The 16,331-nt window shown below is 34.4% G+C and overlaps 1 protein-coding gene across 3 annotated transcripts in view; it reads right to left on the bottom strand.

Annotated features, from left to right (window-relative positions):
* Positions 1-16,331, bottom strand: part of SPRY3 (sprouty RTK signaling antagonist 3) — a 195,619-nt gene that overhangs the window by 59,344 nt on the left and 119,944 nt on the right. The window contains exon 1 of one of the 3 annotated variants that reach the window (XM_066356212.1): positions 14,574-14,632. The exons of 1 other annotated variant lie outside the window; for it this stretch is intronic. The gene's annotated coding sequence lies outside the window, so the exon portion shown is untranslated. Of the gene's footprint in view, positions 1-10,798; positions 10,828-14,573; positions 14,633-16,331 lie in introns of those variants that run through there. One more of the 3 variants, XM_066356213.1, reaches the window with a different exon arrangement.

Here is a 16,331-nt window from a genome sequence, read left to right as displayed (position 1 = left end):
TCTGCTGCTTTGTTTAATATATAATGTTTCCTTTATCCGTCCTACCTCAATGCCCCACTCATATTTCAGGCTGGGACCTACTTCTAATTTAGAGTTCTCTTTCCAACTTTGGCCAAATTCTATTATGAATCTACTTTTGCTACCCAGCTTAATGTATCCCAAGGTTCTCTTTACCAAGCCACAGTCGCAGAGCTCCAGGGAAAAGCAACCTGGTCTCATCTCTCCAGGCAGAGGAGAACAGAAGCTCCATCTCCATGCATGCTGCAGATGGCTTTTCCAGTCTACTCGAATCATTACCAGCTAGAAGCAGCGGTCATTGGGACTTGGACATGAGCTGCAAATATAGAATTGTGACCACAATTCCAGTGCCATGCGGACTTTTCCTGGATGTGGACTTTTCCTGGATTCCTGCTCCTTGGGACAGCTCCTAAAAGACTGAACTGGGTTGGGTTGCATTTATCAGGGACTTGGCATGGTGTGGGGGCCAACTTGGACTTGGTGACCTTGTTAAGGACACTATTCTTTAATGGATTCTTGCTGTATTGGCCAAGAATTTGCTTAAAGGCTTTAATCACTGTAATATATATATATATATATATATATATATATATATATATATATATATATATATATATATATATATATATATATATATAACTGGATAAGGAAGATGTGGCACATATACACCATGGTATACTATTCAGCCATAAGAAATGATGCCATCGGATCACTTACAACAAAATGGTGGGATCTTGATAACATTATATGGAGTGAAATAAGTAAATTAGAAATAAACAAGAACTGCAGGATTCCACACATGAGTGGGACATAAAAACAAGACCAAGAGACACAGATAAGAGTGTGGTGGTTACGGGGGGCAGGGGGAGGGAAGGAGGAAGGGGCGGAGCACAAAGAAAACTAGATAGAAGGTGACGGAGGACAATCTGACTTTGGGTGATGGGTATGCAACATAATTGAATGACAAGATAACCTGGACATGTTTGCTTTGAATATATGTACCCTGATTTATTGATGTCACCCCTTTAAAATTAATAAAAATTTATTTATAAAAAATTTTTCTTGAAACAAATGAAAATGAACATAGAATAACTCAAAATCTATGGGACACAGTGAATGTAGTCTTGAGAGGGATATTCATAGTGTTACAGGCATATTTTAAAATAATAAAAGCTCAAATAAACAGTCTAACACTGCACTAAAATAACTAGAAAAAGAACAACAAATAAAACTAAGAGGAAACAGAAGGAAGAAAATAATAAATATCAGTGCAGAAATAAATGACATAGAGGCTAGAGAACTTATACAAAATATTAATGAAAACAAGAGCTGTTTCTTTGAAATGATAAACAAAATTGATGAACTTTGAAGCAGACTCATCAAGAAAAAAAAGAGAGATCCCAAATAAATAAAATAGGAAATGAAAAGGAAGAAATAACAACTGACACCACAGAAATACAAAAGGATTGTAAGAATACCATGAAGATCTATATGCCAAAAAATTGGACAACCTAGGCCAAATTGGTAAATTCTAGAAACATACAATCTTCAAAAACTCAATCTAGATGAATCAGAAAACCTAAACAGACCAATTACAGCAAATGAAATCGGAACAGTTATCAAAAAATTCCCAGCACACAAAAGTTCTTGACCAAATTGCTTTACAGGTGAATTTTACTAAACATTCAAAGAAGAATTAACACCTATCCATCTCAAGCTATTACAAAATATTGAAGAGGAGGGCAGACTTCAAAGTCCTTTTTATGAAACATGCAGGATCTTCATTCCAAAACCAGGTAAAAACACTATAAAGAAAGAAAACTATAGGTCAATATCCTTGATGGACATAGATGCTAAAATTCTCAAAAAATATTAGCAAACTGGATCCAGCAATACATTAAAAAGATCATACAACATGATCAAATGGAACTTGTTCCAGGGAGGCAAGGCTGGTACAATATTTGCAAATCAGTGATTGTGATTCATCACATAAACAAAATGAAAGATAAAATCACATGATTATATCAATAGATGCAGAAAAAGTATTTTATAAAATCCAACAGTCATTTAGGATCAAAATTATCAGAAAAGTGGGAATACAGGAAACATATGTGAACATAATAAAGGCCATATATGACAAACCCACAACCAACATTATACTTAATGGTCAAAAATTAAAAACAATTCTTTTAAGGTTAGGAACAAGATAGGGGTGCCCCTTTACACCACTTTTATTCAACATAATTCTGGAAATCCTAGCCATAGCAATCAGACAAGAAAAAGAAATAACAGAAATTCAAGTTGAAAAAGAAGTAAAACTGTCATTTCCTGATGACAAGATACTATACATAGAAAATCCTAAAGTCTCAGTCAAAAAATTACTAGACTTAATAAATTCGGCAAGGTGGTAGAATATGAAATTAATATTTATAAATTAGCGGCATTTTTATACACCAACAATAAACTGTCAGAAAGAGAAATTAAGGAAACAATCCCCTTCACTATTGCAACAAAAAAGTAAAGTACCTAGGAGTAAATTTAACCAAGGAGATAAAAGACTTGTACTCGGAAAAATTATAGGACATTAAAAAAAAATCAAGGAAGGTACAAACAAGTGGAAGCATATACCGTGCTCATGGATAGGAAGAAATAACATCATTAAAATATCTATACTACCCAAAACAATCTATAGATTCAATGCAATTTCTATTAAAATACTAATGGCATACTTCAAAGATATGAAACAACTATTTCAAAATTTTATATAGAACCAAAACCAAAACCAAAACCAAACCAAACAAAACCCGAATAGCTTCAGCAACCTGGAAAATAAAATATAAAGTGGAAGGTATCACACTTCCTGATATCAAGTTATATTACAGGGCCATTGTAATCAAAACAGCTTGGTACTATAGAAGAAGACATAGGTACTCAACTCATGGACCTGGGTTTTAAAGAGCATTTTATGAATTTGACTCCACAGGCAAGAGAAGTGAAGGCAAAAATTAATGAATGGGACTACATCAGACTAAGAAGTTTTTGCTCAGCAAGAGAAACTGATAACAAAATAAACAGAAAGCCAGCTAAATGGGAAATGATATTTTCAAACAACAGCTCAGATAAGGGCCTAATATCCAAAATATACAAAGAACTCATAAAACTCAACAACAAACAAACAAACAATCCAATAAAAAAATGGGAAGAAGATATGAATAGACACTTCTCCCAGGAAGAAATACAAATGGCCAACAGATATATGAAAAGATGCTCATCTTCTTTAGCTATTAGAGAAATGCAAATCAAAACGGCAATGAGATACCACCTCACACCTGTTCAATTAGCTGTTATTAGCAAGACAGGTAATAGCAAATGTTGGAGAGGCTGTGGAGAAAAAGGAACCCTCATACACTGTTGGTGGGAATGTAAAGTAGTACAACCATTATGGAAGAAAGTATGGTGGTTCCTCAAAAAACTGAAAATAGAACTACCTTATGACCCAGCAATCCCTCTACTGGGTATATATCCCAAAAACTCAGAAACATTGATACGTAAAGACACATGCAGCCCCATGTTTATTGCAGCATTGTTCACAGTGGCCAGGACATGGAAACAACCAAAAAGCCCATCAATAGATGACTAGATAAAGAAGATGTGGCACATATACACTATGGAATACTACTCAGCCATAAGAAATGATGACATCGGAACATTTACAGCAAAATGGTGGGATCTTGATAACATGATACGAAGCGAAATAAGTAAATCAGAAAAAAACAGGAACTGTATTATTCCATACGTAGGTGGGACATAATAGTGAAACTAAGAGACATTGATAAGAGTGTGGTGGTTACGGGGGGGAGGGGGGAATGGGAGAGGGAAAGGGGGTGGGGAGGGGCACAAAGAAAACAAGATAGAAGGTGACAGAGGACAATCTGACTTTGGGTGATGGGTATGCAACATAATTGAACGACAAGATAACCTGGACTTGTTATCTTTGAATATATGTATCCTGATTTATTGATGTCACCCCATTAAAAAAATAAAATTATTAAAAAAAAAAACAGCTTGGTACTGTCATAAGAAAAAGCATAGGGTCAATGGAACAGAACAGAGAACCCAGAAATAACCCCCCACCTTTATGGTCAATTGATATTTGACAAAGGAGGAAAGAGTATACAATGGAGTAAACATAGTCTCTTTAATAAATGTTGTTGGGAAAATTTGACAGGTACATGCAAAAAAATAAAACTAGAGCACCAACTTATACCATTCACAAAAATAGACTCAAAATGTATAAAAGACTTAAATTTAAGTCGTGAAACCAGAAATATCTTGGAAGAAAACATAGGCAGTAAACTCTCCAATATCTCTTGTAGCAATATTTTTGTTGATATATCTCCACGGGCAAGTGAAATAAAAGACAAAATAAACAGTTGGGACTATATCCAACTAAAAAGTTTTTACATAGCAATAGACACCATTAACAAATTAAATAGACAAACCATACAATGGGAGAACATATTCGCCAATATGTCTGATAAGGGGTTAATGACCAAAATTTATAAAGAACTTCTGAAACTCAACACAAAGGTTAACTGGGCAAAGGAAATGAATGAACACTTCTCCAAAGAGGAGATAGAGATGGCCAATAGGCATATGAAAAAATGTTCAACATCACTAATTATCAAAAGAAATGCCAATTAAGAACCAAAATGAGATACCTCCTCCCACCTGTCAGAATGGCACTCATTAACAAATCAACACACAAGTGCTGCCAAGGGTGTGGAGAAAAGGGAACCCTCTTGCATTACTGGTGGGAATCCAGACATGTATAGACACTATGGAAAACATGAAGTTTCATCAAAAAATTAAAAATGGCCTGACCTGTGTTGGTGCAGTGGATAAAGCTTTGACCTGGAACACTGAGGTTTCAGGTTCTAAACTATGGGCTTGCCTGGTCAAGGCACATATGGGGGCTAATGCTTCTTGCTTCTCCCCCCTTCTCTCTTTCTCTCTCTCTCTCTCAAAATGAATAAATAAAATCTAAAAAAATTATATTTTAGTTTGAAAAATTTGAAAATGGAACTGCTTTTTGACTCAGCTATCTCATTTTTAGAAATATATCCTAAGAATCCTAAAACACTGATTCAAAAGAAGATATGCACCCCATTTTTGTTGCAGCATTGCTTACAATAGACAAGTTCTGGATAAAGTCCATGTGTCCATCAGTGGACCAATGGAAAAAAATTGTGGTACATATACACAATGGAATACTATGAGGCTGTAACAAAGAAGGAAATCTTCCATTTTGTGATGGCATGGATGGACCTGGAGATTATTATGCTAAAAGAAATAATCCAGGAAAAGAAAGAAAAATATTATATGATCTCACTTATATGTAGAATCTAATAAACAAGGTGAACAGAGGAACTGAATAGAGGCAGAGGCAGGGTCATGGGGAGCAAAGGGACAGCTGTCAGAGGGAAGGAGGGTGAGCGGATGGGATCAGAGAAGGTGAAGGGATTAGTGAAATTATATATACATAGCACAGTGATATAGATGACAGGACAGCAAATCCTAGAGGTAATGGGGGGAGTTAGAGGAAAGAGGATAACACAGCTGTAATAGGGGGTGTGTGGTTTGAGGTGTGGATGTTATATTGAGTGGGACTCTTGAGTCCATGTTAATATAATAAATTTAAAATTTTAATAATAATAATAAATATCCTAAAAAATAGATATCTATATAAATAAATAAATAAATGCAAAATAAAAAAACTTCCCTCCCTATAAACAAAATCCATGGTCAGATGGTTATACTTGTAAATTCTAACAAACATTCAATGAAGATTTGATACCTATTTTTCTTAAAGTCTTCCAGTAATTAAAAGAAGAAGCAATATTCCCCAACACATTTTATGAAGCTAACATAACTCTCATAACAAAACCTAGCAATGACAACATAAAAAATGAAAACTACAGACCAATATCTCCAATAAATACAGATACAAAAATCCTAAACAAAATACTAGCAAATTGAACACAACACATTAAAAAATAATATGTCATGATCAAGTTGGATTTATTTCAGGAGCACAAGGGTGGCTCAACATACAGAAATCAATCACCGTAATATACCACATCAACAAAATAAAGAACAAAAACCATATGGTCCTATCAATAGATTCAGAAAAGGCATTCAACAAAGTACAACATCTTTTATCTTTAAAACACTCAATAAAATCAAAATAGAAAAAAAGTACCTGAACATAATAAAGGCCTTATATGATAAGCCATCAGCTAATATCATACCCGATGGTGAAAAAATGAAGGCTTTTTCACTAAAATCAAGAATGAAACAAGGTTTCTCACTATCTCTACTCTTATTCAAGATAGTTCTGGAAGATTTAGCCAGAGTGATCAGGTAAGATAAAGAAATAAAAGGCATCCATATCAGGAAAGTAGCAGTAAAAGCATCACTTTTTGCAGATGGCATCATCCCATATATAAAAAACCCCAAAGTCTCCATCAAAAAACTATTAGAAACAATAAACCAATATAGTTAAGTTGAAGAATACAAAATAAATATATAAAAGTCTACTGATTTTGTATATACCAACAATAAAACTTCAGAAAATGAACTCAGAAAAACAATTCCTTTTACAATTTCAACAAAAATAATAAAGTATCTAGGAATAAACTTAACAAAGGATATAAAGGAATTATGTACTGTGTACTGAAAACTACAAAACATTATTTAAAAAAATAGAAAAAGACACAATGAAATGAAAAAAGATTCAATGTTCGTGGATTGGAAGAATCAACATAGTTAAAATAGACGTATTACCCAAATCAATATACAAACAAGAACTAAGTGAGACACAGAGCTACCAGAAAACAAAACATAAAATAATTAAAGGAAATCCTTTAGTGTCAATAATTGCACTAAATGTAAATGGACTGAACTCACCAATAAAGAGGCACAAAGTAGCAAATTGGATCAAATATCAAAACCCAATCATATGCTGCCTTCAAGAGACACCTCAGAGATACAAGGACAAAAGATGAATCAAAGTGAAAGGTTGGAAAATGATTCTCCAAGAAAAGAATCCCTAAAGAAAAGCAGGTGTAGTCATACCTATATCTGACAATGTTGAATTTATGAGAATAAAGGTAACCAGAGAAAGATGGATATTTCATAATGATAAAGTGGACATTGTATTAAGATATAACACTTCTTAATATATATCCACTGAGCAAAAAAAACACCAAAATATATAAGACATTTACTAACTTTTCTAAAAATAAAAACACAAAAACACAATCATACTTGGAGATCTCAACAAACCATTGATGGCTTTAGATAGATAATCCAAACAGAAAATCAACAAAAACTATCAATATTAAACCACATGCTAGATCAAATGTATATAATATATATTTGCAAGACATTTTATCTAAGAATATCAGATTATACATTGTTTTCCAATGTGCATAAAACAGGGGTCCCCAAACTACAGCCTGCAGGCCACATGTGGCCCCCTGAGGCCATTTTTCTGGCCCCCGCTGCACTTCCGGAAGGGGTACTTCTTTCATTGGTGGTCAGTGAGAGGAGCACGTTGACCATCTCATTAGCCAAAAGCAGGCTCATAGTTCCCATTGAAATATTGGTCAGTTTGTTGATTTAAATTTACTTGTTCTTTATTTTAAATATTGTATTTGTTCCCATTTTGTTTTTTTACTTTAAAATAAGATATGTGCAGTGTGCATAGGGATTCGTTCATAGTTTTTTTTATAGTCAAGCCCTCCAACGGTCTGAGGGACAGTGCACTGGCTCCCTGTGTAAAAAGTTTGGGGACCCCTGGCATAAAACATTCTCAAGGATAGACTGTATGTTGGGCCACAAAACTAACATCAAGAAATTCAGGAAGATTGACATTATACCAAGTATATTTTCTGGCTATAAGCCTGAAAATTATAATTCAACTGAAAAAAGAAAGTAAAGATACCCACAAAAATGTGGAAATTAAACAACATGCTTTTAAAAACTGGGTCAAAGAAGAAATAAAAGCAGAGATCAAATGATATATACAGACAAAGGATAATGACAACAGGACATATCAAAACTTATGGGATGCAGTGAAAGCAGTAATAACAGCAAGTTTATATCATTACAGGCTTGTGTCAAGAAACAAGACAGATCCCAAGTAAATAACCTAACATCACAACTTAAAGAAGTAGAAAAAGAAAAACAAAGGCAACCCAAAGTCAAAAGAGGAAAAGAAATAATAAAATTAGAGCAGAACTAAATGAAATAGAGAATAAAAAGACTATAGAAAAAAATTAATGAATCAAAGAGCTGTTTCTTTGTAAAGATCAATAAAATTGACAAACCATTGGTTAGACTCACTAAGGAAAAAAAAAAAAGAAAGAACTCACACAAACAAAATCTGAAATAAAAGAGGAGAAATTACCACAGACATCACAGATCTACAAAACATCAGAGTAGAATACTGTGAAAGATTATATGCCACCAAATTCAACAATCTAGAAGAAATGGATAAATTCCTAGAACTATATGATCTTCCTAGGCTGAGTAACAAGGAAGTGGAAAACCTAAATAGAGCCATAAGCAGGAAGAAAACAAAAACAGCTATGAAAAACTTCCTTCAAACCCATGTTTAAAACCCCATGTTTGCCAGCTTAAATGCAGGCTCATCTGGTTTGAGCAAGGCTCACCAGCTTGAGCCCAAGGTCACTGGCTTCAGCAAGGGGTCACTCGGTCTGCTGTACCTCCCCTCCCTGGTCAAGGGACATATGAGAAAGCAATCAATGAGCAACTAAGGTGCTACAACAAAGAATTGATGCTTCTCATCTCCCTTCCTGTCTGTCTGCTCTATCTCTCCCTCTCTTTGTCTCTGTCACAAAAACAAAACAAAACAAAATAAAACTTCCCTCAAAATAAAATACAGGACCAGATGGCTACACTAGTGAATTCTACCAAACATTCAAAGAAGATTTGATACCTATTCTTCTCAAAATCTTCCAAAAAATAGAATAAGCAGTATGTACTTCCTAACACATTTTATGAAGTCAATATAACCCTGATAAAAAAAATTGGCAAGGAACACACAATGAAAGAAAACTATAAATCAATATCTCTGATGAATACATTGCAAAAATACTAAACAATATGATAGCAAATAAAAAAATACTAGCAAATCAGATACACTAACACATTAAAAAATAATATATCACAATCAAGTAGGATTCATTCCAGGAGCACAAGGATAGCTCAACATACGTAAATTGATCAATGTAATACACCACATAAACAAAACAAAGAACAAAATTCATATGATAATATCAAGTGATACAGGATAGGCATCCAATAAGATACAACATCTATTAGTATTTATAACACTCAATAAATCAGTATAAAAAGAAAGTACTTCAATATAATAAAGGCCATATATGACAAACCATCAGCCAATATCATTTTAAATCGTGATAAAAATGAAGGGTTTTCCTCTAAATCAAGAACAACACAAAACTAACTGTCTCCAGTCTATTCAACACTGTTCTGGAAGTATTAGCCAAAGCTATCAGGCAAAAGAAATAAATAAAAGGCATTAATACTGTGAAAGAAGAACTCAATGTATCACTTTTTGCAGATGACATTATTCTGTATATAGAAAACCTCAAAGACTCCACCAAAAAACTATTGGAAACAATAAACCAATATAGTAATGTTTTAGGGTACAAAATCAATAGACAAAAGTTTATTGCTTTCCTATATGCCAATGATGAAACTTCAGAAAATGAACTAAGAAATATAATTTCTTTTATAATTGCAACAAAAAGTTAAAATACCTAGAAATAAACTTAACAAAGGATGAGAAGGACCTATATATTGAAGTACAAAGCATTATTAAAAAAATTGAAAAATACACAATGAAATGGAAAAATATTTATTCCATGTTCATAGATTAGAAGAATCAATATAGTTAAAATGTCCATACTATCCAAAGCAATATACATATTTAATGCAATCTGCATCAAAATCTCAATGTTATTTTTAATGAAATAGAACAAAAAATCACCAGGTTTGTATGGAACCATAAAAAACCCTGAAGCCAAAGCAATCCTGAGGAAAAAGAATAAAGCCAGAAAATCACACTCCCTCACTTCAACTTTAAAATAGAGCCACAAAAATCAAAACAGCATGGTATTGGCAGAAAAACAGACATACAGACCACTGGAACATAATCGAGAGCCCAGAAATAAAATCTCATATATATGGACAAATCATCTTTGACAAGGAGTCAAAAACATACAATGGAGAAAAGAAAGCGTGATCAGTAATGCTGGGAAAATTGGAAAGCCACATGCAAAAGAATGAAACTTGACTACAGTTTATTCTCCTGCACAAAAATTAATTCAAAATGGATTAAATATCTAAATATAAAACCTGAAACTATAAATTACATAGAAGAAAACATAGGCACTAAGCTCATGAACCTTGGCCATAGAGAACAATTTATAAATTTTACCCCAAAGGCAAGGGAAGCAAAGGCAAAAATAAATGAATGGGACTATATCAAATAATAGCTTCTTCACAAAAAAGAAAATGATAACTAAACAAACAGGCATCCAGCTAAATGGGAGATATTTGCAAACAATAGCTCCAATAAGGGGTTAATATCCAAAATATATAAAGAACTCAGCTCAGGAACAAACAAGCAAACAATCCAATTAAGAAATGGGGAATGACGCCTGACCTGTGGTGGTGCAGTGGATAAAGTGTCAACCTGGAATGCTGAGGTTGCCGGTTCAAAACCCCGGGCTTGCCTGGTCAAGGCACATATGGGAGTTGATGCTTCCTGCTCCTTCCCCTTTCTCTCTCTCCTCTCTCTCTAAAAATGAATAAATAAAAAGATTTTAAAAAAAGAAAGAAATGGGGAATGGACCTGAACAGACACTTCTCCCAAGAAGACATACAAATGGCTAACAGGTATATGAAAAGATGCTCATCTTCACTAGCTATTAGAGAAATGCAAATCAAAATGAGATACCACCTCACACCTGTTCGATTAGCAATTATCAACAAGACAGGTAATACCAAGTGTTGGAGAGGCTGTGGAGAAAAAGGAAACCTCATCCACAGCTGGTGGGAATGCAAATTAGTATAGCCATTATTGAAGAAAGTATGATGGTTCTTCAAAAATCTTAGACTAGAACTACCATATGACCCAGCAATCCCTCTACTGGGTATATACCCCCAAAACTCAAAAACATTGGTATGTAAAGACACATGCAGCCCCATGTTCATTGCAGCATTGTTTACAGTGGTCAAGACATGGAAACAACCAAAGTGTTCCTCAATAGGGGATTGGATGAAGGAGATGTTGTACACATATACAATGGAATACTACTCAGCAATAATAAATGTTCACAGAGTGACATTTCCGACAACATGGATGGAACTTGAGAACATTATACTGAGTGAAATAAGTAAATGAGAAAGAGCTACACACTATATGATATCACACATAGGTGGGATATAAAACTGAGACTTATGAACATAGGTAAATGTAAAGTAGTTACCAGGGGGAAGGGAATGTGGGGGAGGGGTAAGGGACTTGAGTGAATAAAGAGAGGGTAGCACGTAAGAGGAAGGGCCTAAAGAGGGACAAATATAAGGTGATGGAAATGATTTGACTTTGGGTGATGCATATACAACATAATAAACAGTTCAAATGCTATAGAAATGTTTACCTGAAGCCTATGTACTCCTATTGATCAATGTCACCCTGTTAAAGTTAATTTTCTAAATAAACATTTAAAAAAGAAAACAATATGGAGGCTCCTCAAAAAATAACAATAGAGTTACCATGTGAACCACTTTTCTGGGTATCTACACACAAAAAAATAAAAAAAAAAATATTCCCAAAAATATATGCATTCCCTATCTTCATTGCAGCACTATTCATGGTGGCTAGGACATGGAGACAACCAAAGTGTCTTTCAATACGTGTTTGGATAAGAAGATGTGCTGCATATATACAATGAAATACTACTCAACCATAAGGAAAGATGAAATACTGTCATTCGTGACATCATGATTGGATATCATGCTAAGCAAATAAGTCATTCAGAAGAAGTTCAGAACCATATGACTTTTACTTATATGTGGAGTATAAAAATGAAACTCATAAACACAGACAACAACATAGTGGTTACCAGAAGGAAGGGGAGTGGGTGATGATTAAGGGTAAAGGGGCTCAAATATATAATGATTAAAATTTTTACTTTTGGAGTAGACACACAATGCAATGTACAGATGATATATTATAGAATTGTATACTTGAAATTTATATACTTTTATTAACCAGTGTCATTCCAATAAATTTATTTAAAAAGAAAACAAGATCTTAGGGGTGGAAGAGGGGAATTGGATGATGGTAGTCAAAAGGCACAAACTTTCAGTTACAAAATAATTAAATACTAGAAATGTATGTATAACATAATAACTATCTTTAACACAACTCTGTGAAGCCTAACCAGGTGGTGGTGCAGTGGATAGAGCATTGGACTGGGACACAGAGGACCCAAGTTCAAAGCCCCGATGTCACTGGCTTGAGTGTGGGCTCATCTGGTTTGAGCAAGGCTCACCAGCTTGAACAAGGAGTCTCTGGGTCTGCTGTAGCCCCTCGATCAGGGCACATATGAGAAAGCAATCAATGAACAAATAAGGAGCTGCAACAAAGAATTTTTCATGTTTCTCCCTTCCTGTCCCTCTCTCTGTCTCTCTGATTCTGTCACAACCCCCCCCTCACAAAAAACAAACAAACAAAAAAAGAGATCCTAAAAATTTTCCCCACAAGGAAAAAACTATTTGTAACTACAGGAGGAGATGGAGTTTAACTGTACTTATTGTATTTATTTCATGATATATCTACGTCAAGTCATTATGCTATACACCTTAAACTTCTATAGAGCTTTATGTCAACTATATCTCAATAAAACAGAAAAAAAATGAGACAGCAAAGAAAATTTAAGTACTTTGTAATAAAGAGCATGACTTCATTTTTTTGATGTTTGGCTGATGACATCTTTTAATCCTCAGCTTTCCCACTTCTTCTGCCCCACATATGAACAAGCTGATGAGAAAGCCTGGGTGCTCCCTCCTTTGGTGGAGGCAGAAGATTCAAAGAACACAATGCCTTGCCCATGCACAGAAATCCCCACCCTGGCTCAATTCCCTAAGCATCATAAAAGTCCAAAGCAGACTCCCTTCTTAGTTCTCTCAAGCCACTTTCAGACTATCTTGGGATGCCTGCCCTGTTCTCCCTAAAAAGCTTCATTATGTAAGTCAGGGATCCCCAAACTTTTTACACACAGGGGGCCAGTTCACTGTCCCTCAGACCGTTGGAGGGCCGGACTATAAAAAAAACCTATGAACAAATTCCTATGCACACTGCACATATCTTATTTTAAAGTAAAAAAACAAAACAGGAACAAATACAATATTTAAAATAAAGAACAAGTAAATTTAAATCAACAAACTGACCAATATTTCAATGGGAACTATGCTCCTCTCACTGACCACCAATGAAAGAGGTGCCCTTCCAGAAGTGCTGCGGGGGCCGGATAAATGGCCTCAGGGGGCTGCATGTGGCCCGCGGGCCGTAGTTTGGGGACCCCTGATGTAAGTAATGCTTTTTATATCCTTTTTGTGCATGGGGCATTATTAGTCTTGACATCTGAACCAAATTTTAGATGAAAATCTACCTTGCTTCTGCAATACGGACACAAAATACCTTTATTACTTAGCACAGAAATTTTATTTATTTATTTATTTATATAATAAAATAAGGATTTTTATTTTGAAGAACATTTGGGAATAACAATCAATAGTATAAAAATAAAATGAGTGGTTCCAGCAATGTTTTCTGTTGGGCAATTTTGGAGAAAATTCCCTTTTCTTTCCCTATAAACCCAATTACAGAAATTTAATTTAGCTATTGAGAAATGTGGTTAAATTTAAGTGTACTTTTACAAAAAAAAAAATGTGCCTGACCTGTGGTGGCGCAGTGGATAAAGTATCGGCTTGGAACTCTGAGGTCACCTGTTCAAAACTCTGAGCTTGCCTGGTAGAGGCACATATGGGAGTTGATGCTTCCTGCTCCTCCCACTGCTTCTGTCTCTCCTCTCCAAAATGAATAAATAAAATCTTAAAAAAAAAACAAAAACAAAGAAAACGTGTGGCTTTTTTTACATGTAAAGAAATATGAATTTAAAACATTTTTTATTTACTGTATTTTTCTCACACATTCTGATCTGGTGCTGTGATTTTTGTATCTTTTTGTATTTCCTGATAAAGTTTCAGCCTGTAAAAATATAGAAATTTTAAATTAAGTAGTTAATTCAAACATTTACAAAGAAAACCACACACACAAAACTTCTGTGGAAAGCATAAAAAAGGAGTTATAGGGATAAAAGAAAAAAATTGATGAATTAAGATTAATGAATTGAAAATAAATCCAGCCTGACCTGTGGTGGCACAGTGGATCAAGTGTCGACCTGGAACACTGAGGACGCCTGTTTGAAACCCTGGGCCTGGTCAAGGCACGTATGTGAGTTGATGATTCCTGCTACTCCCTCCTTCTCTCTCTCCTCACTAAAATAAATAAATAAATAAATATTTTTAAAGAAAGAAAATAAATCCAATAGGTTATGTTTTAAAACCAAAACAATTGATAACCAATAAAAATCTTCACAAGAGGTATCTCCAAATAACCAGCAACATAAAATGATGCTCAACTTCAGTTATCAACAGGAAATGCAGGCTCTGGCTAGTTGGCTCAGTGGTAGAGTGGACCAGAGTATGAATATCCTGTGTTGGATTCCCAGTCAGAGCACACAGGAGAAGCGAACATCTGCTGCTCAACTCCTCCCCTTTCCCCTTCTCTCTCTAACTCTCTTCTTCTCCCACAGCCAATGGCTCTATTGGTTGGAGCACATTTACCCAAGTGCTAAAGATGGCTCATGGAACCTCCACTTCAGGTGCTAAAAATAGCTCCTTTGCCAGCAGCTCCAAATGGACAAAGCATTAGACCCAGATCAGGGTTGCCTGGTGGATCCTGGTTGGGGCACATGTGGGAGTCTGTCTTTCTATCTTCCCTTCTCTCATTTGGAAAAGAAGAAAAATAATAAGAAATGCAAATTGAAACCACAAGGTGATACCATTACACATTCATAAGAATAGATAAAATTTTAAAAATATCATACTTCATTAAGGATATAAAACAACAAGTAAACTCTCATCATTACTGGTGCTACTGTCAATTGGTACTCTACTTTGTAAAACTTATAGTACATACTACAGCTGAACACATGCATATCTTAAGACTTAGCCATTCTAATCCTAAGTGTACAGACAACAAAAATGCATAATACGTTTCCTAGAAGCATGTGCCTGCATGTTCATAGCAGCACTGTGCAAACAGTAAAAAATTAAAAACTAAATGCCTAAAATGAATAAATAAATAAATCCCATACAATAGGATACTATACAACAAGAATTAACTTCCACAAATTTTTGAGACAATATAAATAAATACCAAAAACATAATATGATCAAAATAAGTCAGACATTAGATATTACATAGTATATAATTTAAGTAACATTCAGAAACAGAAAAAAACTTATACTGTTACAGAAGTCAGAATGATAATCATCACTTGTAAGGGTAACTGATAGGGACCCAGTGGAATTGCTGGGGATGTGGTCACGTTTGTTCCCTGGTCTGGGTACTGCTTACATAAATAAACATTAAAAATAAAGTTTTTGAGCATTAACCTAATTGAATATTTATGATATGAGATATTTTTAAAAGCAAAGAAATGATGAGCATAAAATTTGGAATAATGAAATTATTACAGCAGGTTGAGGGAGGCAAGATGAAAAGAGTGTATAAAAGTTATTGAAAATTCTTAGGTTGGGCAATGGTTTCACTGGAACTGATTATATTATTTAAAAAATAAATATACAACAAACATAAATGTGTATAGTTATAAAACTGTTAAGTTATTTTAAAGATACAATGAGCATCAAACTGTAGCCAAAAGATATGTTTTAGGTAGGAACTATTTAACATGCTCATTACAATTTTTGGAAATTCTTTATTGTTTCTTTCTAATTTATATTTTGATTCATGTACTGTAAAATTCATGCTTTGTGGTGTACAATTCTATGTATTCTGACAAAAGCACAGATTCATGGGATCACGATAAATAAACAGAAGACAG

Source organism: Saccopteryx leptura, chromosome X (assembly GCF_036850995.1).
Source record: "Saccopteryx leptura isolate mSacLep1 chromosome X, mSacLep1_pri_phased_curated, whole genome shotgun sequence".
Lineage (NCBI taxonomy): Eukaryota > Metazoa > Chordata > Mammalia > Chiroptera > Emballonuridae > Saccopteryx > Saccopteryx leptura.
The sequence above is the reverse complement of the archived record's forward strand: the minus strand, read 5'-3'. Positions and strand labels throughout refer to the sequence as shown.